The sequence below is a fragment of the Myodes glareolus genome, chromosome 19 (genome assembly GCF_982192425.1).
Source record: "Myodes glareolus chromosome 19, mMyoGla1.1, whole genome shotgun sequence".
Classification (NCBI taxonomy): Eukaryota; Metazoa; Chordata; class Mammalia; order Rodentia; family Cricetidae; genus Myodes; species Myodes glareolus.
Window position 1 is genome coordinate 23,470,085 of NC_142044.1, and position 24,383 is coordinate 23,494,467.

Here is a 24,383-nt window from a genome sequence, read left to right on the forward strand (position 1 = left end):
CGTCAACACTATCAACTTATGCCTAAGATATTATTAGTAAAGCCCACTTCTAGGTGTATCTGTGGGAGCGTTTCCAGAGGTAATAATATCATGAGTGCTCTGACCTGCTCGGCGGCTTAATTCCTTGATGAATTTTAAACTTGATAGGCTTTTGGCAGATGGAGGAATACCTTGCCTGTATGGAAAGAGTGGATGGCTCAGTGGAGTGGGTTCAAGTGCCTCATGGCCTGTAGGGCTATTATCTTATTCTCACCACTTTCTATAGTGGCTCCTCTTTTCTTCTTAGCCATCGAAAAGTGAACATGCTCCTCTGTCTGGTCTGTCTGTCTCCTCAGAGCCTGCCTGGAGTGAAAATCCTGCTCTGATCTCTGGTCCCTTTTAGATGAAGCTATGAAAGCCACCACCCAGCAATCTATGCACCCATTTGTAGTTATAAGATGAAACTTAATACATGTCACTTGAGATGCGTACTACTGTCACTTGTCAACTGGACCGTCGGACTCCTGGACGGGGAAATGTTCAGTCTCAGCATGGCTTTCTCAGTCATCTGTGAAAGCCCATTAATAAAATTTTCCAGGAAGAAAGAGTCATGTAAAGGAATCAGCTGTGAAGTTTACTGTTTACAGCATGAATGTGCAGTAAATGCCACATCCATTTATTCAGTAAGTTTTTCACACCCGGTTTTATCTACTTCAAGCTTCTATACTCTGAATCTGTAATATTCCATCTCCATCTTCATCAAGAAGAACCCTACCTGTTCCCCACAAGACTATGTAATGGTCCCAAGGTCTCACAAAGTTCATATCACCAGGGGAGTTTATGTCATTGAAACTTGGTGTACCACAGGCCTGTCTCTTTTACTTTATATTTTTAATTAAAATTTTAAAATTAAACTGTAACTGTATTATTTCCTCTTCCCTGCTCCCTCCCACCTTTCTCATGTCTCCTCTCCCAACTCCTCCCATATCCATGCCTACTTCTTCTCAAATTGATGACATCTATCATGTTACACATATGCACACACACACACATACACACAAATATACAAATGCAACCTGATGAAACACTTGGTGATATATATATATATATATATATGTATATATATATATGTATATATATTCTTATAGCTGACCACTCTGCATTGGGTATCCATTTTGGGAATCATCCCTGGGAAAAGCAAGCTCATTCACCCTCTAATGGGCAATAAATTTGTGTTTGTGCACATTTCTCTTTACACACACACACACACACACACACCTTATATGAAATTCTGCTACTTGTTCTGACAGTGCTCTCCACAAGAGCCAGATGCTATTTAATAATGAACTACAGCCTTGTCTCTTTAAGGTAGCCAATTTTCTGGTTGCTTTGTCAAACTAGGTTAGATGAACTTTAAAAGCTCCCAATGGAATAGTCTGCCACATCAATATTGTTGAGCCATCACATCAGAGGTATTGCCAACACTTGCAGAAAGTAAACGTATGTAAAGTTGTGACTCTTCTACAGGTTGGCTCTGACTATTTCACACCTGCATATTTTATGGTTTCACCTTAATCTCTGTTCTTCCTCCCTTGTTTCCTTCCCGACTGGGAACTCTCCCAGATGTCTCACTCCCAACAGCATGTTCTTTTTTTTCCTTTGAGGTTATAATATAACATTTCTCCCTTTCCTTTACCCTCTCCGAACCCTCACATACATAATCTTCCTTATTCTCATGTAAACCCACGGCCCTCTTATCTCATTAACTGTTATTGTATGCATATATGCATATCCATATATTCCTAAATATTACCTGTTCAGTCTGTATAATGTTCCTTGTATGTATGTTTTCAGGGCTGATCATTTGGCACTGGACAACCAATTGTCCCCAGCCTTACTCAGTTGTAGGCTTGAGGCCTCCTGGACTCTCTCCTTCCACTTTGACACGGCTGTCGGTGTCATCCTTGCTTAACTTTCATTTGGGCAGTTGTGTTGGTGAGCTTCTAGTGATAGCTTCTGATGTTACTTGGAAACAGTCTCACAACAGATTACCTGACTCTTCCATCTTTTATAATCTCTTCACCCTCCCTCCTAAATTGTTTACTGAGCCTTAGGTACAGGAGTGAACTGAAGCTGTACCCATTGGGACTGAGCTCTACAACTCTGTATTTTTATTGGTTTACTGTAGTGGTCTCTGTCTCTTGCAAAGATAAGTTTCCTTAATAAGGGATAGCCGCGGGACTCATCTGTGGGTATAGGGACAAATGTTTATAGATTGTTGTTAGGGGATATACTAGTTTAGCGAATTAAGTTATGGATTCTCCAACAACTATGACCTTGTTAGCAATGAATAGTTAGCTATGTTTCCAGTACCAGGAATTGCGTCCTTCTTGTGGGGCAGGTATTAAGCGCAATTAGAGAGCTCTTGGTTACCACCAAACTGTGTGCCTCTACTGCACCCTTAGAGTTATTGTGCCACACTGGTCATTGTTGTGGTATCATCACTGGGTAGGATTATAGAATGCATTTTTTCTTTGAAAGCTTTTGTGGTAACATTTGGTATCAGGAAAGCCAGTCTTCACGGAGGGACATCCAGTTTCAGCTCAGGAGTCTCTGTGTTGTGTTTCTGAAGTTCATGGTCAGTGTTCAGTATTAGGGACTTATGTGGAATAGCAAAGGGCAACAGTGGTAGGCTTTATGTTTTGAGAGTCTCTTGGACAACCTTGTCCAACAATTCAAATGAGTGTTTCTCCTGTCTGGTATTGGGATTTTTGTTATATGGCCTTTGGCCCTTGGAGGAAGCACCAGAAAAGAAAATTTGTTTTATTAATAAAACTAATAACCCACTGAGTCCAATGAGCACTTCCTCCATTTTCATGGGTATGGGGTCATCCTCTGGAGGCAGGAGCAGCCTACCAGTAGTCACATCCTTAAAGAAAAGTGACTCTCAATTTTTTAACAGTCATCAACCGTCAATGGCTTCTTAGCCATAGTAAGAGGTGGAACTTCAGATGCCAGTCCCCAGTCTGTGTCGGAATTTTGACGGGTTTAATCTTGTGCAAGTCTTCACACCTGCTTATAGTTCCTATGTGCAAAGGTCATGTCATGCCCACAGGGCAGTATTTCCCAGCACCACTTTCCACCCTTTGTTTCTTTCACCTCCTCCTTCTTGAGGAGCCTTCACAGCAAGAGGGTAATATAGATGACCCATCTATTGCTCACCACTCAGACTCCCATTTTCTCCACACTTTGACTAGTTATTAATCACAGTGTTACCCTCTACCTACAACAAAAGAAGCTTCTCTGACCAAGATGAGAGCAGCCAAGTCCATAGGTCTAAACACAAACATTTAGAAGGCAGTTTAACAACAAAACACTTAGAAACACGAACATGGACTTTCTTCTAGGGCCTATGACCTCTACATACATGGGGTTTCTATACCAAAACATGGGGTTTCTATATAGGTGTACAATACCAAAGCAGGAAATCTCTCATGTGGAATAGGCCTCAGAACCTGTAAGTACCCAAACTCCAATCCCATTTCAGAGTCCAGAAAAGAAACTTTAAAGGGTTTCTTATTTTGTCACGTGTTTTTTTCTTCCTTCCGGGAGGATTTGGCAAATTTCCTTTCAGTTACTGCAGTTTTCTTCAGACTATTTCAACAAACGGACACTCAGCTTATGGGTTCTGGTTTTAACTTTAGTACTTTCTAGCTCTTATGAATACTTATATCATGAATTGCCTCACACTTGGTGATTTAAAACGCTAGAAATGTATTCTAGCTCAGATTTAAAGTCCAGAAGTCCTCAAATCCAGGAATCTCATAGTTAACACACCAGAAGTTTTGAGATAGTGGTTCTCAACCTGTGGGTCACGACTCTAACATAAGGGTAACCTAAAACAACTGAAACACAGATATTTATATTCAAATTCATAACACTAGCAAAAGTTAAGTTATGAAATAGTAACAAAAATATTTTTATGGTTGGGGATCACCACAACATGAGGAACTGTGTAGAATGTCTCAGTATTAGGAAGGTTGAGAACCACTGCTTTGAAGGAAAATATTCTATCCTCTTCTCCAAGTTTCTGGAGGTTGTGGGTAGTTCAGGACTTTCTTTGTCTGGTGGATATGTAACTATAGACTCTGCCTTGGGGTTCTCATCATTTTGCCTCAGTTACTCTTCAATTTTCTTCTGTCATAAGGACACTTGCTTGGTGTAGAGTACATTGTGTTCTAAGATCATCATCTCTGGAAATTCTGAATTACATCTGTAATCTGTAGGTGGAGTCAGAGAGATGCCATGTAGCTGCCATAGGAGAAAGACACACCAGAATCTTACCAGTGGGCCACAACCTTGTGGCTATACACAGACAAATAGAAATGGATTAATTTAAGATCATAGAGTTACTTAGTAAGAAGCCTAATCTAATAGGCCAAACAGTGTTGTAATTTATATAGTTTCTATGTGATTATTTGGGTCAGAGGAGCCAGGAAACAAAAAATTAGTCTCCACTTACAAGATTTAAGATGTTTTAGTTGAGTTACTTTACTATCAGAGGAACTTCTAAAACCTGATTTTACTGAGATGAAGGTGAATATAATGGTGGGAATTGAATGTTGTACCACCATCCTGCTCAGTCCACCTCAGACGGTTTTAGTGTTCAAGTGATAATGCTCCTTCTCTAATTGGGTTCTTTGTCTCAGACTGATCTACACACAGCAGTCTGGTCTTTCCAGAATACAAAGGTGCTTGTGTCACACATATACCTGGCCTCAGTTTGTCCCACAGTCAATGGGGACATTAAAATCATCAAATGTCTTCAGAGTTCATGGGTTCTTAGGCCCATTTAGGCCCTTTAGATTAACTGTAAGGCGCTTCTGTGCTCTATACTCTCCCTTCATTCCACCCCTACATCTCTAGCTATATGTTGATGTTTAACTCTGGACTTTCCGTTCTCTTATTGATTGACTTGTTTACTTGCAACTTACTTTTTCTCCTTTGCTCTAGGATAATTCCTGCTGATTCTCGTGGGGTCAAGCAAGTCTTTATTTTATCCGGAAAGCCTCCTTGGCAGCCTTTTCTGCAGAGTTATGGATTTTATTCTCCTTTCAGCTTTGATAACACCATGAGTTTCCCCTGTGTCAGCAAACATTACATCATGGCTGTAATTACTATTCATGTAGTCCCTCTGTTTATACACCTGTGTATAAACAAGGGTGATTCTCTTTCTAATCTTCTGCATACATTCCAGAGTGGTTAGTTCAAAATACGGTTGTGGAAGAATTCATTCTTGAATAAAACTCATAAAAAGTTTGAATGGAATAAAGATATTTCCAGTTGGAACATGGAAACCATTTCAGATTATACAACTATGCGTATAGATATTTTATTAATTATTTTTTACATACCAATCCCAGTTCACTCTCCCTCTTCTCTTCTTGCTCCCCCCTTATTCCCACCCCACCTCCCATCAGCTCCTCAGAGAGGTTAAGGCCCCTTCCTTTTTAAAAAAAATATTTGACCATACATTGAAATTAAGAACAATGGTTAGAAATGAACAGAATAGAAAGCATATTTTAATTCAACAGCAGAACTTCATATAATTAGAAAATTTTGATACTGTGGCATGCTGGTTTTAAGAAGAAGGAGTATTCCTGTCAGTGAAACTACTCAAGTTGAATGGCAGGCCTAGTAGGAGACATTGCTGAAAGTTTCCTACAGAGCAGCTGTGTTGAGAAAGATTATAAAACTTACTGTGTGAGATTTGCAAGAGGTAGCATCTCAATCTATTATTAGTATGTTGTGATGGTTGGATTCGACAATTTGACATAACCTAGAATCACCTGAGATAAGAATCTTGCCTCCAGTCGGTTGGCCTGTTGGCACGTCTGAAGGCAATTATCTTATCCAGCTAATTGGCAAGGGAAAAGCCAGCCCACTGGGAGTGGCACCGCTCTCTAGGCAAAGAATTCTCATCATAAGCAAGTAACCATTGAGCTGAGCACCGGTAGCAAGCTAGTGGCCATCCAAACATTTATTCTCTTTATGTTTGGATGTGATATGAGCAGCTGTCCATAGAATTCTTGCCTCTACCTCCCCAAAATGGACTGTTGCTATAGAGATGAATAGTTTGTATTGGTATGATCTTGGTTTATTGATAAAAATTTAAGGTCAATTTTGTTATATGTGTATGTATTTCTGATCTTGATTATGGTATTGAGTTTGTATAGCTCATTTAGAAATATAGTGTATAATTAAGGAATATAGGTTAATAGATAATCATCTGTAATAGTCAAGCTTGTAGTCATGTTAGTCATCTAGTTAGATTTCCTAGATGTATAGAGATGTATTTCAGTTAGATAGGTATTCTTCAAATCTCTCAGAAACCTTCAGAATATTGCATTTAAAATGCTTAAGAACTTAAGACTTTTCATAACAGTGAGACACCTCTGCTCCTGGCAGCACCAAGTTACTTCAAAAGGATGATGAGTATCGAAGAGACTCATTATGGAGTTGTTCAGCCATTTGGGCAAGAAACTGCTCTTGCCTGGACTGCTTCACTGGACATGCAGAACCCACATCGAAATGGCTGCTGAACTTGCCTAAAGGTGAGACGATCCTTCTGGGTTCCTGCTTCATGAAAGAATCTCCAGACATTCTTCAGTACCCAGAATAAAGTAATTGAAAAACTGCCACTATAGGTAAAACTGTCTTTAAGATTTCCTGCTTTGTGGAAAAGTCTGCTGGATACCATGGGCCTGTAGGATGAAGATGGATGCTCCAACAGTATAACAGAACTTTGGGTGACTGTCTAGGCAGTAAAATGTATCTGTCATTTCTAGAGTTTTGGAAGTTGCTTACAATTCACTTCCTGTTTACTTAGGTAATATATCCTTCTAGAGTCTTTGATGGAGTTGAAGAATTTGTAGTTTTCCTTAGTTATGATAAAAGATAAAGTAGATATAATTATTGTAACTGTAATTCTTGCTAGATACCTGTTTTGTTATATGTGATTTTACTGTTAAAGTTAAGACCTTCCTTTTTATTTAAACAGAAAAAGAGGAGGTGATATGGGAGTCCCCTCTGTATGCTGCGATTACCATTAATAAAGAAAGAAACTGCCTTGGCCTGTTGATAGGGCAGAACTTAGGTAGGCAGGGAGGACTAGACTCAATGCTGGGAGAAAGACAGAGTCAGAGAGATGCCATAGTTCAGCCACCAGACATAGATGTACTGGAATTTTGCTGGTAGGCCACGACCTTATGTTGATAAGCAGATTAATAGAAATGGGTTAAATTAAGGTATAAGAGTTAGCCAATAAGAAATTAGAGCTAATGGACCAAGCAGTCATTTAATGCTACAATTAAATGTGTGGTTATTTCAGTTCTGGGTGGCCGGGAAAAAACAAGCAGTCCCTCCATACCACAGACTGTTACTTGTGATTGTAAAACAAATAAACCCATTTCTCGTCTCAGTTGCATTTCTTTTCCAGGATGTTTTTATCACACAATAGCAATGATAGTGGAATCCATCTGCTATTGTCTGTATGTGAAACACCCCCCAGAAAGCAGTACATGTTGAATGCATGGTCCCCAGACAATGGTGCTTTCAAGAAGTAATTGGATCATAAGGAGGCAAATTTGGATTAATAAGTTTATTTCATAGCTCGGTTTACTACTCTATAAGGGCTAGCTGAAGGAAGAATGTCACTGAATGAGATCTTTGAAGGATTCATATTCCCTGACCCTTCCTCTCATTATCATTCCATGTCTTGGCTCCAGCAGATGCGCAGACTCCTGTCACATGCTTCTGCAACTAGGGTGCAGGCTCACAATGGTGGAGATGCTTTCTCTAGGTTGAAATCATGAGCCAAAATAAATCTGCTGTTTACTGTGAGTGTTAGTTCTGCAGTTTTATCAAGGATATTCTTATACCTGAGTATGGGGGTGAATGCTGGTGATGCCAGCATTTAGAAAGCTAAGGAAAAAGAATGGCTGGTTGGAGGCCAGTCTGGACCTATATAGTAAGACTGTGTTGTGAATCAAAACAAACACACACACACACACACACACACACACACACACACATATATGTGTGTGTGTGTTTATGTATATATATACATATATATATTTAAGGAAACTAATGCTGTTCAATATTTGTTCCTCCGTGTTTCTGCTTCTGTCATATCTGTCCCATACACATGCAAACACACTGAAATAAGGCATCCATACATAGAGATGCAAGTGAGAATCTTGTCAGGGGCTATGATTTCGGAGGGTATCATAAATCTATCATTTTCTTTACTGCATGAACCCCCATATTTACCTATTTCATATTAGAGTGGGCAAGTTGAATTTAGTATCCATCATTCTTTCATTCAATTTAAAAGTGGGTAGCTTCATAATATTTAGCACATTTGAATTAATTTCTGTATTTTATTTTTTACAGGAATAAGCACATTGACCAGATAGGTATAGATAGAAAAGATATGCAGAGAAGTCAGGGGTGCATTGCATCCCTGTAGCTTCCCTGGGAGGAGCATTCTAGGGTAGCTCACTTTCAGTGAGCATTGCACTTTAAAGCCAGCATGTAAGATAACATGAGACTAAGTCTAAGTTTATGATATTTAAAATCGGTACTTCTTAGGAAAATAAAATGAGTATAAACATTACCTTACTGAAGGCATCAAACACCTGCGAGGTAGAGGAATCACTTTAGGTAGGTATCTTGTTCCTTACATGAAGATCTTAACACAGCTGTAATTCTCTTTAGTGTTGCCTTGTCTTACCACATTAATCTTTGTTTTAGTGCTGTTGTCCTTTCTACACTGAAGTCAGCAAGCCTGGTTAATGCAAGAACAGTGAACCATGATCCTCCTGAATGAGTATTTTTCAGTTCTAGAAGTCAGATTCTTTAAAGGGAAAAATGGACTTCCTGTTGGCTTGGTTAGGGTATTGAATGCATCAGTGAAGGTACTACAAATTGCCCTCAGGATACTAAACATTCAGCAAATGTTTGTTGTTATAATTGGTATGCAACGAGATTATAATTTATGATCGTGCATGAAGCCCAGTGGTTTTAGTTTCAAAGTTCATCTTCCAGCAAAATTGTTGGACCCTGGATCTGTAATCTTTGAGATAAATTTGCCAGCCAAAGGTACTGCTATTATGTTCAACATGAAAAGAACCAGGGACTAAGTATATAATTGTGTATACTAAGTATATGTAGGTTTGGTGTTATCTATAGCAGCCTGGTGGATTCATCAGTGAGTACCCAACTCAAGACAATTGGCAATCCTCCCCAGCCTCTCTCAGTAAACAGAATCTGTAGATGTTTTCACACCTTTAGAGACCACAATTGCAAGATCTATGTGACATCAGGTAGGTTTCAGGTATAGTTTGTCTAGATATTCTCTTCTTTCTATACGTCTGCATGGTGGTTGGCGTATGGAGAGTTAGCTACATCCTTCCAAAGAGAGAAGACACTAATGAAACCTTGAAATGTGTGAAGATTTAGGAAGTCGTCCTGTTCAAACTTTTCTGCTATCTCAATTTGTAGAATATAAAACAAAAGAAAATTACAACAACCAAACAACAGCGAAACTCGGGGCAGGGAAGTTTAATTGAATTTCCTAACATCACAGAGCTAATTAATGTTAAAGGTAATATTCAAACTCGGGTCCATTGCAACCTAATTGAAATCTTTTTTCTCTTGGATTGCTAACATTGACAGGTCCTTCTTTCTGTGAGTTACTCATTAACATTGTTCCTTGTTAGGAACCTCAATCACCCCAATTACTGGGTTCCGGAAACTTTTTTCTAAGCCTGGTTCACATTGTAATAAGTCTTTTTGGAATTTTATAAGCTTCGTTGTCAGAGCCTTTTGGGTAAGATATTCTGGCACCAAAAGTTCTAAAATCCCACAGTTCCTCAACAAACTAGTCCACTATGGATTAGTGTTTGAGAAGTGAACTAGATTTTCTTTTCTATACTTCATGGTGAAACCGTTTAACACCCCCACAGGGACACATTCACAGGTCTGGTGGGATTGGTGCTAGAAGCAGGGTTCCAAGTCAGGACTACTAACTCTTTGTTTTTCATGGAAGTGGCTGTCACTTAAGGACCTTAAGCTGGAACTGAGCAAAGGCGCTTAACAGAAACCCCCTGCACTAGGATCCAGCAGAACTGAAACCGTAAATGCTGTGATGTTTTAGGTCCTTTCTGCCTATATCCACCTTATTCCCTGGAGTGCATCTGATTGAAAAACGGGGATGATCGCGTTGAACTCTAGTTTCTGAAAGACATGGAGGCAGAACTGGGCTTAAAACCTGCATCTCTTCCCTTTTTCTTCTCACAGCTCAGGATCATTATGTGTAGGAGTCTCCGTTTTCACTTCCATAGGATTTATAGACACTTGATTTCTCAACTTTAAGAAACACGGTAGAAGCACGGAAGATAGAAGGCATCCTAGAAAGAGGAAAAAAAAGAGTCAAAGTGCTTTAAAGAAAGAAGTTAAAATCACGAAGGAACTCTGCTGCTAGGTGTAATGTTTGGAAATGCTGTGCAGGCTGTTGGGGGAGACAAGCCATCAACAGTTTTAGCTTTCTGTGAACCCTGCAAGTTAGAGTAGCAACATAGGCAAGATGCATCCCAGGATCCAATCCTGGCATGGCTGTTGTCTTTGTTGGAATTTCTAGTACTGCGATGAGGCACCATGATCCAAAGCAACTTGGGGAGAAAAGGGTTTAGTTCATATTCTGGCTTGCAGTCCATCACCCAGAGATTCAGGGCAGGAATCTAGATATAGGAACAGATGTGGAGACCATGGAGCAGTAATGATTATGGCCTTGCCCCTCATGTCTTCTCAGCCTGCTTTCTTAGAGCTCCCAGGACCACCAGCTCAGTAGCGGCGTTACTCATGATGGGCTGAGTCCTTCCACATCAATCACTGATTGAGAAAATGCACTACAGCCTTGCCTACTACCCAATCGGGTGGGGGCATTTTCTCAATTGAGGTTTCTTATCTCAAAAGGATTTTAACCTGTGTCAAGTTGATCTAAAACTTTGCCAGCACATTGTTTGTGTGGATGAGCAGCTGTCTTCTGATGGGAGTTTAGGCATGTTTCACAGGAAGAATTCATGTTTGCTACTCAAATGTTAGCCAAAAGCCCATGGCCAGGGAGGTCATAGGTCCTAAGGGGTAGATAATACTGTTGATGTTTTTTTTTCTGTTGACACTAAGTCAAAATACCTTCCGAATCATTATGTTTATACACAAATATTAGTGCTGTTCCCAACCTGGACAGAGAAGATCCTGTTTGCAGTGAGTGATGGACGGTGCAGAGACACATAATAGGCTGAAGTTTAACCATAAGTGACTGCTGAGTGACTATAATCACTCCTAAAGAAGATCTCTATACTACCGCTTTCCAAGGGGACATCATTGAAGATGGGACAGAAAGCCAGGGGATGGGAAGAAATGCCCTAAAAAAATCCATCCTCTGGACATGACATGTGTAGCACACCCTAAACTCACAGCAGCAATGACCCCTTGCACAAAACCATCACGAGACCCATTAACCTTCCATCAGGACTAGAGGGAGGACTTAGAGAACACAGAGACCTGGAGGTATTTAATGGAAGGGAACCTGTGTTCCTCAGGGTTGTAGGCACTTGTCTGTTGCCCTTGCTCAGCTAAATAACTCCACCCACGCTCTTGCAGGCGACCCTGATTAAATTCAGTGCACCACAAACACACAAAGACGTGACGGTAGGAGAGAGATTTGCTACTAAGGTAAAGGGATTCAGGAGGAGGAAAGAGCTAGGGGAGAAAAATGGGAGGATGAAGTCAATACATCATACATATGAAATTGTGTAAATAGAAAATAGATTGGAGGGAAAAGTAAAACAATAGTGAAAAATAATTTCTGAGTTATTTCCAATTGAGACACTATTGGAGTCCATTTTTACACTACTCCCAATACATAATATTTTGACGTGCCTCCAAAGATTTCTGCTTGCCAGTTTGGTTTTTTCTCCTGCTGTTTTATATTTTTCAAATATGAATTAGTTATTGGGGAGGACTGTCCAAAACACTCTCAGAATATTACAGGCTATTGCTGTTGTCCTTTGCTGCTCTCCTCTCAGTGGTGGAAGGTAAGTCTCTATTACTGAAGATACCACAAATTTCAATGCAGGGCCCAGAGGCCAGTGATCTGAAACTGACCTGAAATCCTCCTCCCTGAGGACTAGATTTTATGGTACCAGAAGGTAGCATGTTTCCAAAGCAGGGAAGCTACCAACAGTCCTACTCAGCTATGATGCTTACGAACTGCAAAAATAACCAACATGGAAAGATAACCCTAAGAGTGTAGTAGTGGAACACATACCATGGTAGTAACCACCAGCTCTCTCATTGGACTTAAGATCTGCTCAACAAGGGGGAAGCTATGTCTGATACTGGAGACCTGGCTAACTACCCAGGACTAGTGAAGTCATGGATCTTGGAGAAGAACCTACAATTGCCACTTCACTAAATCAGCATGATCCCTAACTACACTCTCCATATTAATCATTATACCCACAGAAAAATATAGCTCCCATTGCTCATCAAGGAAACTTCTCTTTGCAGAAGACAAGAGGCCATTGTGGAAAACCACAACCAGGCCCCAGGGATATGTCTACAAAACAACTCCCACACCTAAGGTTCGGAGTTCACTCAACAAAAGAGAGAGTGGAAATTGTAAGAGCCAGATAAACAGAGAGTTTGATATGCGATTGCGTCGTCCAGGAAGGTCAGAAGTTGCACACATAAAGTCTGACTACTTAAACATGAGCTGAAGCAGGATAAGAAATACAGACCTGCTGATGTGAATGGGAGGAAGACCACAAGACCTCAGTCTTATAGAAAGAACTGCAGATAACTAAGCACTGTTGAGTGCAGAACTAGTCTCCCACAGAGTCAAGTATACCAGTTTGTTATCCGATACCAAATGATCAACCCTGAAAACAGACAGACAAGTAACATACGAATGGAACAGGTTGTTTTATGTATTTGTGCATTTATATACGTAAGAAATATAATATACATATTTATGTACATAACTAATAAAATAAGACATGATTTGAAAGAGAACATGAAGGGATATATGGCAGGTTTTGGAGGGAAGATAGGAAATGAGAAAATAACATGATTATGTATAAGTTCAAAAGAATAAAAATTTTTTAATTTAAAATTTTTAAAAGTTAAATTGGATCAATCGGTGTTGGCTTCCATCACACAGTGAAAGCCATAGTTATTTACATTTCTCTATTATTTGCAGCAGTAGCAATGTTATACTTGGACAAATACCAGTGATGTGCCAGGCACTACCTAAGTCTTATAAGTCACCCTTGAAGTACAAAGCCCAGATACTTAATAATGATCTCATCTTTCAGCTGAGCAAGTGGATCCCAGAGAGGCTAAAGTAGTCTGCCTGAAGTCACCCAGCAGGCAGGTGAGTGTCAGGACTCTAACACTGAAGAACTTCTTTGGACTATTACTGGAATTAGAGCTGAGGTCACGTCATATCCTGATCCTCCTACCCACGATCGCTGCTTGCTCTCTCCAAAGGTGGTCATCGTGATTATAATCTTGCAGCTGCGTCAAAGACACGATGGCCCTGTGGATTCAACTGCAGGTTAAGGAAGCAAATAAAAGCGAGTGCTCATTTTCAGCCTTTATGGGGATCATTTCATCTTCAAAGTCCTTTGTGAATATTAAACAATTAATCCCGCTGGAAGCACTAGGCACCTGGGAAGGCGAAGTTTCCATTAATGTTGAGAAACTCTTATTGCTTTGGGGGAGCTTTTGCCTTTCAGACCTGCTTCTAAAGCCGGGAAGCTTTTCCGCAGACATGAAGCACACTTCTATTTTCTCATTTCTCGCAGGTGGATGCAGGAGATTTGAGACCTCCAAGCACGATGCTTTTCAAGTAACTTTGAGGAGTTATAAAGCTTTGCAGGTTTTGGTCCCTCAACACTCTCTCACACACACGCACGCACACATGCACACACATACACTGAGACTTTTATGAACACTCACATAAATCCATAGTTATAATGAGAAATCATAGGACTTGATGACAGCCTTGTGTATCTACATGTGGATACTAATCTACCAAATGTCACAGAGAGGAGACTTTCCTGTTCTAGCTGAAGTCATAACTATGCTGTTGCCTCTGTGGTGCATTAGGCCAGCATACTTGCTCACTAACTGGAAAACTGATCGCTCAAATTCCAATCAAGGGGACAATTCAATTGATCAAGACGTATTGTGTGTACTGTAATTTAGGACTGTGCAATTCTTTTGTGACTACCAGGGCTGCGTGTTCTAAACATGTCTGCTGAATATCACCCAGCTCCTTGTGGAAAATTACAAGTCAGCATGCTGAGATTTTCATCCAGTAGTTCTAGAAGATGTCTAAGAAAGTGTGTGTGTGTGTGCGTGTGTGTGTGTGTGTGTGTGTGTGTGTGATAGAGATAGGCAGACAGACAGACAGAAAGACATTTGGGTTCTATGTGTAAGTTAGATAAGTATTTTGATACTTGCAGTAAAAGCACCGTAACTACATAACATTAATTCACAGAGATAAATGAAATAATGGTGACAGAAAAATACTCATCTGCACTTACCATTTCTGTTGCCACACCTGTAAGGTACAGGGTAATATATGTCCTTATATATTCCCACCAAACTCCCCCTCGCCTCCATGATACTCAGCTTGGTTCGTGTGGGCTTTATAAAATTTACTACACTATTCATCTGTATAACACACACATACTGAGCATTATAAGGCTTTATAAAGTTTATGTTCTATTTAAGGACAGAATTTTAAAATGAATAGTGGCTGTTAAATCTGTAGTGGCAGGCCTAATGAAAGTTCATGAAAAAGACTGTTCCTGCAAACATTTTTGGTAGATAGGAGCAGGAAAGGCATCAGAGAGATGAAAAGACATGAGAATGTTTTGAAGTTTGGGAGGAATTTACTCTGCAGTTAAAATGTTATAGGGAAGCATGAAGGGGAGGCCGTGCAAAATCATAAAGGTGGGAGATACCTGGAGATGCAAGTGTGTTTTAGGGAGGGAAGCACACAGCGGGAGCTGGGAAGGAGGGATTCTTCACGGAAATGTATTGTCCTTTTACACAGTAGTCATGAATGATGGTGAAGAAGAGCTCAGGACACATCATTCTGGCTACTTGGGTTCGTTGTAATGAAATACTTTGTGCTTGTGCAGCTGGCTTTTCAGATAACAAACCTGTAGAACCTGGATTATTTCTGAGAAAGCTTGAGTCTGGCTATCCGTATAGTATGTCACTCAGAGATAGTCCTTCCCCATCTGAATTCCTAAGCTAATTTGTAGACAACTTCTGTTGTTACTAGTTTATTTTATTCCAGCCTTCTTCACCTTATGCTACTTTACTTTGGACTATTATTCTTTAGGTTTTGTGAAACCTCCCTTTTCCCTACTAATTTACAGATCTACTGATCAACTTTGAACTTATTTATTTTTATTAGTGTGTATACATGTTCTCTCTCTCTCTCTCTCTCTCTCTCTCTCTCTCTCTCTCTGTGTGTGTGTGTGTGTGTGTGTGTGTGTGTGTGTGTGTGTGTGCCTAGATGCTTGCATGCACCTGCGTGCACACATACACACTCACACAGTGGTACCTGCAGAGGGTCAAAAAAGACGTCAGACAAATCAGGACAATGATTTGGCACAGAGAAAAGATGAAGGCAATGAGAGGAGACAGAAGGCCCTTACAGAAGTGTAAGTGGAGGTCTGAGCATTGTGAGTGGTGTGGGAAGGAGAGGATGGTTTGACCCAGTAGCCTTCGTACCCATGAGACAGACTGAACAAATGCAGTGTGGGGAAGAGTGTATCAAATATCAGTCAGAATGTGTTGTGAGCAATGCTTTTGCATGTAAACTCTTGAGCTACATTTGGAATTTAATTTCTAGACTCAGTAAATTTACAATTTGCTGCCTCAGCCCAGCTCCACACCCTCACTCCTATGCTCACTGAAACAGCTAAATAATTAAATCCTGAAATGCTTTTAGGATATGCTTTGTTGTTGAAGTGCATCTGCTACATGTTGGGGGAGCCCTTCCCAGCAGATGTTCCTTTCCTTTGGCTTGTTTGTTTATCTATGGAAAATATCGTAACCATCCTCCCTGGTAAGGTTAATAAACAGAACTCCTTCCCACACGCCTCTGCTTCACTCTGCCCTTCATGGTCCTTTATCAAGCCTTTAAGGATATGTGCTGTGTAGCTAATTATTTTCCCCTCGCTGCAGAGTGTTGCTGCCAGAGAAGGTTATCTCTGGCTCTGAAGAGAACACACTGGGACTTGTTTGCACACAGTACTCTCTTGCCTGAAAAGCCAGAGTGTTTTGAGTGAAAACCAGGACCCACCGGGACTATGGGCTCTCTCAGTAGTCAAATGCAATACAGTCTCTTCTTTGAGAAATGAGCCGAGCACAGTTAAAGTATGATTTACCAATTATAAAGGACGACAGAGCAAACGATGACCAAAAGAAAAAAATGAGTGTGTATAATTTGATAATAAGAAAAGTGTTTATTTTTTAATGGAAGTTGGTGCAAGATTAGGTGTTATAGGGAAGGAAGCTGGCATGCAGTCTTTGATAGGCTCTTCATAAAGATCACAGCCACAGGGAGACTTAGTAAACACCGGGAATGCTATTAGCCTCTGAATTTACTGGGACCCCTTGGTTAAAGAGCCCCCTAGGGAACCCACAAGAGAGACATTTTCTTTTAGATTCTGCACAGAGATAGCCAAAATTATATTGACTCAATAAAAGGACATAACTAAGTCACCTTTGAAATACAGATGAGGGAGGAAGGAAAAGAAATTTTAATTAAGCCAGGTACATTATCATGTAGCAGCATGAGAAGCCATGAGGGATATTCTTAAATTATGTGCAAATGTCATAATATCAAAAACAGGAAGAGGAGATTTTGTATAGTAAAGGTGAGATAAGGTTTTGCTTCCACGTGGAGCCACATTTAACGCTACTAAAGTCTAAGAAGAGATTTTAATTATGGTTTATTTTCCTTAGTATCATTAACTTACATTTTGTGGACCAACGTCCTGTTAGAGAAGATATTATATTCTAAAAGGACACTAGCCTACTTTTTGTTTCTACAGGAAGAGAACATTTTTCCTCCCACCTAAATATTTGCAGAATGATTTTCCCCCATACTTGAAATTTATGCTCTTGCCAGGATGTATCTGCAGGTAAATCTGTTTCTGACCCCCTGATGGTTGTGCTGAGTTGGTCTCTTCAATCTGTGTATTTACGTCTTTGTGTAAGGAAGTCACTTCTCCCGTATCTTCCACCACTGCTTGTTGAGTGTCCTGTTTTGCTTTTCTCTTCGGGTAAAGCAGCTACCCAGCAGGCATCAGAGTTGATGTCACAGGCAGTTGTGCTGTCCAATGTGGGTGCTGGAACCAAATTTGCATCCTCTGCAAGACCACTCCAGCTCCTAACTCCTAAACTTGCTCCTCAACTCTTCTATCTTGATGCTTCCCCTGACCCCAGGCTGGGTTTCCTCTGCCATCCTGATGTGATGTCCCATATTCTTATCACTTTCTGCCCCCAACTGCTTTAAATATTGGTTACACCTGTGCCACTGTCAGCTTTGGAGTTTCTCTCTTCTCTCTCTCTCTTCCTTTCTCTCCCCTCTGCCCCTCCATTTCTTATCATTCATTTTTTTATCAGTCTGTGTTTTCTTTGAGATAGTTTACTCATATTTAGCAAACATTTTTGTAGCTTGTTGAGTACTCTAAATGATATTTACATTTAGGGTGGAGTTACAAAATTGCATTTAAAAACCAGTGCTGATGTTTTCTTACTTCTCTTCACTGTGAGTTAAATCGAACAAATCTTCTCATCACCTCCCATCCATTTGTCTAATACTGTTTTCTCATCTTAGACAGCTGAGGCCAGTGTGAAGGCAAAGCTAGCCAATGTCCAGAGGTTCATGCTGTCTGGAAATGGCTCAGTTCTATTTAGTTGTGCTTGGACTGTCTCCATCACTAAGGAACACCTGATATTATTTTGTATAATCTCCAGCGTTTTTACTGGAGTATATCAAATTAGATTTAAAATTACTAAGAGTATTTCCAAGATTCAAGTCATTTTCAGGAGAAATGAGCAGCTGCCTCATTCAGTGTCTTCACAGGGAGCGCGAGGACGGAAGGACACTGATATGTTCAGAGCTGATGGCATGCCAGATGCCATTTCAAACTGGAAGCCACCCAGCAATTAGCATCTGTTCAATGCTTGGGCCATGCTTGGCAGCCTTCATACAAATAAACCTTTGGAATAGAACCAGTTCATAATACAATAACTAAACACGCTCTTAATTACCTAATTTCTCTCATAATCATCCATATTTTAGTGCTAAACTAAAACATTGCAACATACAAGTGTTAAAAAAAGTACTAGAATTTGAATTAATTCACATTTTGTAATTGTAAATTGAAGATAAGGGGGGAAAACAGGACATAGCAATCAGAAAATTCTATTCTGTACCTACATGTGTGTTTCTTCTTTAGTCTAAGAGATAAGGACAGGGATCCAACTATGTGCTCAATGAGACAGAACCATAATGCCTAAGTCCTGCAAACTCAGGACTGTCTGAACTCAAAAGGCAAATTCAGCTGCTATTGATATCACCAACTACAGGTTCAAAAAATGCCAGTGGGATTTCTCTCAAACTTCTTGTATGCACATGACTAGGAGGCAGAGTTCTGCCTTGGGGTTCTTAACGGCTTATGGGGATGCTGCTTATTCTTTCTTGTTATAGTGTGCTTCTTTCTTTGTTCTTGGCAGTATGTCATGATGAGAGGTGGTTTGGGGGCCAAACTAGTATGGCATATATGGTAGTATATGCACTACCCTGGAGTGACCTTTCAACTCTCCTTTAATGTGTAGTCCACATTGCTGAATGGAACATACACCAACATCATCAAGTCTTTTATTTTGTTTTAATAGAATACACCTAAGTTAAATTTGCATTATACTACTGGTATTGCCTCTTCCACTGCTTCTGCCTTTAAGACATTAAGAATCAGTATTGTTCATGTGGTACATAGGAATGAAGAAAGGGCAGCTGGTCTCTAGAGAGGAAGCAGGGACTGTAATTAACTCGTAATGTTATGCAGGAATTAAAAGCATCTGATAATCAGGAAGAATTGATAGAGATCTTTGCCCAGGGCACAATTCTGAACATAAGATGCTCATTTTTCTCTAGAATGAACTGGAAAATAGAATGGCACACTGCACACTTATTCTCCAGTGTATAGGGTATAGGGCAGTGAGGTGGAGAGAGTTTAAGTTTGAGGCTAAGTTGGGCTACAAAGTAACATCATGAAAAGAGAAATAAAGGAGGGGGGATAGAGGGAAGGAAAAGAGGAAAAAAAGGAAAGAAGGGAGGAAGGAAATAGGGAAACTGGAATGGTGTTCTGGGTGAACAGTCCCATGTTCGTACACACACTTGTCAAAATGCTGTCAGAAATTGCACAGACTGACTTACAATTTATGAAGGATCTGCTTCCATGACTATCTTTTATGACTTGTGTTCTCATTTCATTCTTCAGGCCATTCTGGAAGCTTCCCTTTACTCTGGCACTTCCTTTTCTGTGCAGCTTCTGGTTTGCTGGAACACTGTTCGCCTGCACTTGTTTTTGTTGCCTGGGCTTTCTAAAGTTTTATACAAAATATACTGCCTGTGCAGATGACAAAAAGGTTCTCATCTGTGTTTCCTTATAGGATTTTCAGGGTTTTCAATCTAAGCACATAAACCACTTCCTGTTAATTTCTGCATATGTGAGTGAGAAGGGTCCAAGTTTCTTCTGCAAGTACGCATGCAGTTTTCCTAATGCGGGAAGATACCTGCGTACTGCATGTCTGAGAGGGATTGATATCTCAAGTATATATGGAATTTCACTCATTATCAGGAAAACCAGGAAGTCCAACATAAAATGGACAAAAAACTTCCAAGACATTTCTCAAAATAAGGCATGAAAATCGCAAAACAAATATAAGCAAAAAAAAAAAACCCTATGAAACAATGACTACCATCATGAAACATCATGAGAATGCCAATCAAATCCAAAATCAGAATTTATTTTGTCACCGTTATAATTTCTATTGTAAAAACAGTAAAAGTTAACAACTGTTGGTGGGGCTGTAAACAAAGGGAACCGTTGTACGCTTTGGTTGGGCTGTCTATTAGTATAGTCAATGTGAATAATAGTGTACAAGTTTCTAACCAATTACAAAAGGACCTAGCACATGACTCCGACCTCCCTCTTCTAGATATTTGTCCAGAGGAAATGAAATCAGCACATGAAGAGACATCTGCATTCCCATGTTTGCTGCAGTACTGTTCACAATGTGCAGTGAACCTACGTGACCACCTTTGGATGAGTGATTGAGCAAACGTGACACACACAACCAGGAGAACGCGATACAATCACTGTGAAGACCGGCATCCTCGAGGGTTCTCTGTTAAGGTAAATAAGGTAGCCGGGACAAGACAAGCCCCATGCATAAGCTTAAAACATTGACCTCACGAAGCAGAGTAGCTCGGTGATTATCAGAAACAAGATTGGGGAGGGCAAGAGAGGGAAGGTAGGTGCTGGCCGAAGGATCTGTAATTACGGGCAGACAGAAGGCAATCTCAGCAGGCCCATTCCACTGCAACGTGACTGCAGTTAATGCTGGCATGTTTCATTCTTAAGAAGCAGAAAGAGTACATGGACTGTACTCTCTCCACAAAATAACTATGTGAACTGATGTTTCTATGAATTAGATCTAACCAACTTCACAGCATTGTACCATGTATGGAAAACACTATACAAGAGTCCCTGTCAGATTAGCACTGTAGTATAGTAAAGCTATAAACTTCTAACTAGTGATTTTGATGGGTCCTGTTATCACTGTCCAGTGGGTGTGTGAGCAATCTGCAGGCCCCGGGGCATAGGGCTGCTGTTGTTGTGTGACTATAAGTAAGGGACTCAGCTTCTACCAACTCACAAGGACAGGACAACTACATACCTTTGTTCCTCAAATCCTTTTTTTATTATTATTATTGTAACTTGTGGTTTGAGTACAGCAACAAGGAAAGATCCAATTGAGGAATGAACCACTAATTTTTTGTTGTTAGTTAATTAAACCATTTATTTTATATTCTTACAAGTATAAAACACATCCTAGTCTCAGTTTCTTCTTCCTCCTAGTAACTCCTTCCCCACATTTGTGCCCTTCTGTTTTATCACATACTATGTTTAACCAAAGCTCTCTTTGTGACTGTGGGTTTGGAACTATCCTTTAGAGTCCGGTGAGCTCAGCAGTGGGTGCACAGCTGAAGACAATGACTGCTGCTCTCCCAGAATCCTTCAGTAGCCAATAGTTCAGTAGGGAGGCAGCTGTATGAGGCTCCCCCTTCCTAAGTCCTGACAGAGCCAGCCTTTTGTGGGCCCAGAGCAGGTAACCGTAACCACTCTGATGAACTCATAATTCTTTTTTTTTTAATTGAGCTATACCTTTTTTTCTGATCCCTTACCTGCCTCTCCTCTCCCCTTCAATCCTCTCCCATGATCCTCATGCTCCTAATTTACTCAGAAGATCTCTTTTTCTATTTCCCATGTAGATTAGATCCATGTATGTCTCTCTCTTAGGGTCCTTATTGTTATCTAGGTTCTCTGGGATTGTGATTTGTAGGCTGGTTTTCTTTGATTTATGTCTAAAAACCACTTATGAGTGAGTACATATGATATCTGTCTTTCTGGACCTGGGTTACCTCATTAAATATGTTTTCTAGCTCCATCCATTTGCCTGCAAATTTCAAGATGTCATTATTATTATTATTATTATTATTATTATTATTATTATTATTGCTGTGTAGTACTCCATTGTGTAAATGTACCACATTTTTTTTATCTATTCTTCGCTCGAGGGGCATTTAGGTATTTTTCCAGGTTCTGGCTATGAAAACTTCATATGGAAATGAAAAATTGAGGATAGCCAAAACAACACTGTACAAGAACTTCTGGAGGCATCACAGTCCCTGACTTCAAACTCTACTACTGAGCTACAGTACCGAAAATAGCCCGGTATTGGCCAAAAAAAAAAAAAAAAAAAAAAAAACCAGACAGGAGAACTAATGGAGCCAATCAAAGACCCAGATATTAATCCACACATTTTTGAACACCTGATTTTTTTTTGACAAAGAAGCAAAAGCTATCAGATGGAAAAAAAAGCATATTTAACAAATGGTGCTGGCATAACTGGATGTCAACCTGTAGAAGAATGAAAATAGATCCAAATCTATCACCATACACAAAACTCAAGTCCAAATGGAATCCATAATTCTTAATGAAAAATTATAGGAGGTTTTTTGGAGATAAGAGAAAATTCTTTTATGCATCTCTAAAACCTAATATATGCTAAAGGAGGGAGATTCAGTTTTCTTTAGGAATCCCTAGCAGTTTGCCAGTGCTCTAGTGAATGGCGCTAGACCCATGCACACAATGGTAGGTCTAGGCAGACTCAGTGGGTTAAAAATAGCATATATGAAGTTGAGAGGGAAAAGTAGTGGTGGGGCAGAAGAGTTGAAGGGGAGGCTCTCTGGGGTAGATTTGCTCAAAACACATTGTATGTATATACATATGTATGTATGTATGAAATTCTTAAATAATATTAATGTATCATTTATCTTCTTAGGGCAAAGGTCCAGAGAAACTGCTCTCAAAATACACCTTTAGGGTGTGTATTGTATTTGTTCTGGCTGGGTCATGGCTGCTGGAACCTTGAAAGTGTGCGTTGTGGGCTCTGGGAACTGGGGCTCAGCCATTGCAAAAATAATTGGGACTAATGTCAAGAACCAGCAGAAGTTCGCCTCTACAGTCAAGATGTGGGTTCGTGAAGAAACAGTGAACGGGAGGAAGCTGACTGAAATCATAAATCACGACCACGAAAACGTCAAATATCTTCCAGGACACAAACTGCCGGAAAACGTGGTTGCCATCCCAAATCTCAATGAAGCAGTACAGGATGCAGATCTGATGGTGCTCACCACCCCACACCAGCTTATTCACAACATCTGTGATGAGATTTCTGGCAGGGTGCCCAAGAAAGCTTTGGGCATCACACACATCAAGGGCTTAAATGAGGGCCCAGGAGGGCTGATACTCATCTTCAACATCATTCACGAGAAGACGGGAATGGATGTCAGCGTGCTGGTGAGGGCTAATACAACCAACGAGTTGGCTGCCGGGAAGTTCTGCGAGACCACTATCGGCAGCAAAGCCAAAATGGCCTTCTCTTCAAAGAGCTGCTACAGACTCCCAACTTCCGCATCACTGTGGTCGAAGATGCCGATGCTGTGGAACTCTGTGGAGCACTGAAAAATATCGTTGCTATGGGAACCACCTTCTGCGATGACCTCCGCTGTGGGAACAACAGAAAGGCTGCCATCATCTACCTTGGCCTTGTAGACATGATTGCTTTCACTAGGATCTTCTGCAAGGGCCAAGTGTCCATGGCCACCTTCCTGGAGAGCTGCGACTTGACTGACCTCATCACTACCTGCTATCAAGGGAGTGACTCCAAGGTGACCAAGGCCTTCTCCGGGACTGGGAAGACTACTGGAAAACTAGAGAAGGAGGTGCTGAATGGGAGGAAGCTTCAAGGACTGGACACCTCTACCTTAGTGTACCACTTCCTCAAGCAGAAGGGACTTCTAGACAAGTTTCCGCTGTTCACAACAGTGTATCAGATCTGCTGTGAAGGCAGACCTATCACAGAGATGCTACCCTGCCTTACAGAAACACCCTGCGCACATATAAAGGGCATCTGGCAGATGGCTGGGACAGCCCTGCCTCACCTATGGGGAAACGCTTGGAAACTAGGACTTGACAAGAAGAACCCTATTTGACTATAATCTTAAATACCGAATGTATTTGAATCGCTCAACTTTGTTTGAGTTGTGAGAGGCAGTTCATTGGCTAAGCGGTATTGGTAACAGCTAAGCATTACAAACATGTGAGTGTGTTGTGTGTTTTTAATTTCTCATTGTATGTGTTTCTGTGACCCACAGCTAGGTGTTCTTTTAACGATCACATATGAAATTTTCCCACTAAAGTAGCCTGTAAGATTGGATCTATCTCAAAGAAACTTTATAGATGGGATTCAAATCTATTTTAGCCAAGGGAATTTTTTTCTCATTTTCTTGGTGTTCAAGTCAATGAGCATTAAAATGTTAATTATAATGGGCAAGTGTGGTAAAGATCACCCCATTTAACTGACTCTTAAACACTATCTCAAAACTT

At 40.4% G+C, this 24,383-nt stretch overlaps 1 pseudogene across 1 annotated transcript; it reads left to right on the forward strand.

Moving 5' to 3' along the window:
* Positions 1 to 21,440: 21,440 nt before the first annotated feature.
* Positions 21,441 to 24,097, forward strand: LOC125415210 (glycerol-3-phosphate dehydrogenase 1-like protein pseudogene; annotated as a pseudogene). The gene is made up of 2 exons (XR_014998185.2): positions 21,441 to 21,540; positions 22,777 to 24,097. The product of XR_014998185.2 is annotated as a glycerol-3-phosphate dehydrogenase 1-like protein pseudogene (transcript).
* Positions 24,098 to 24,383: the final 286 nt, after the last annotated feature.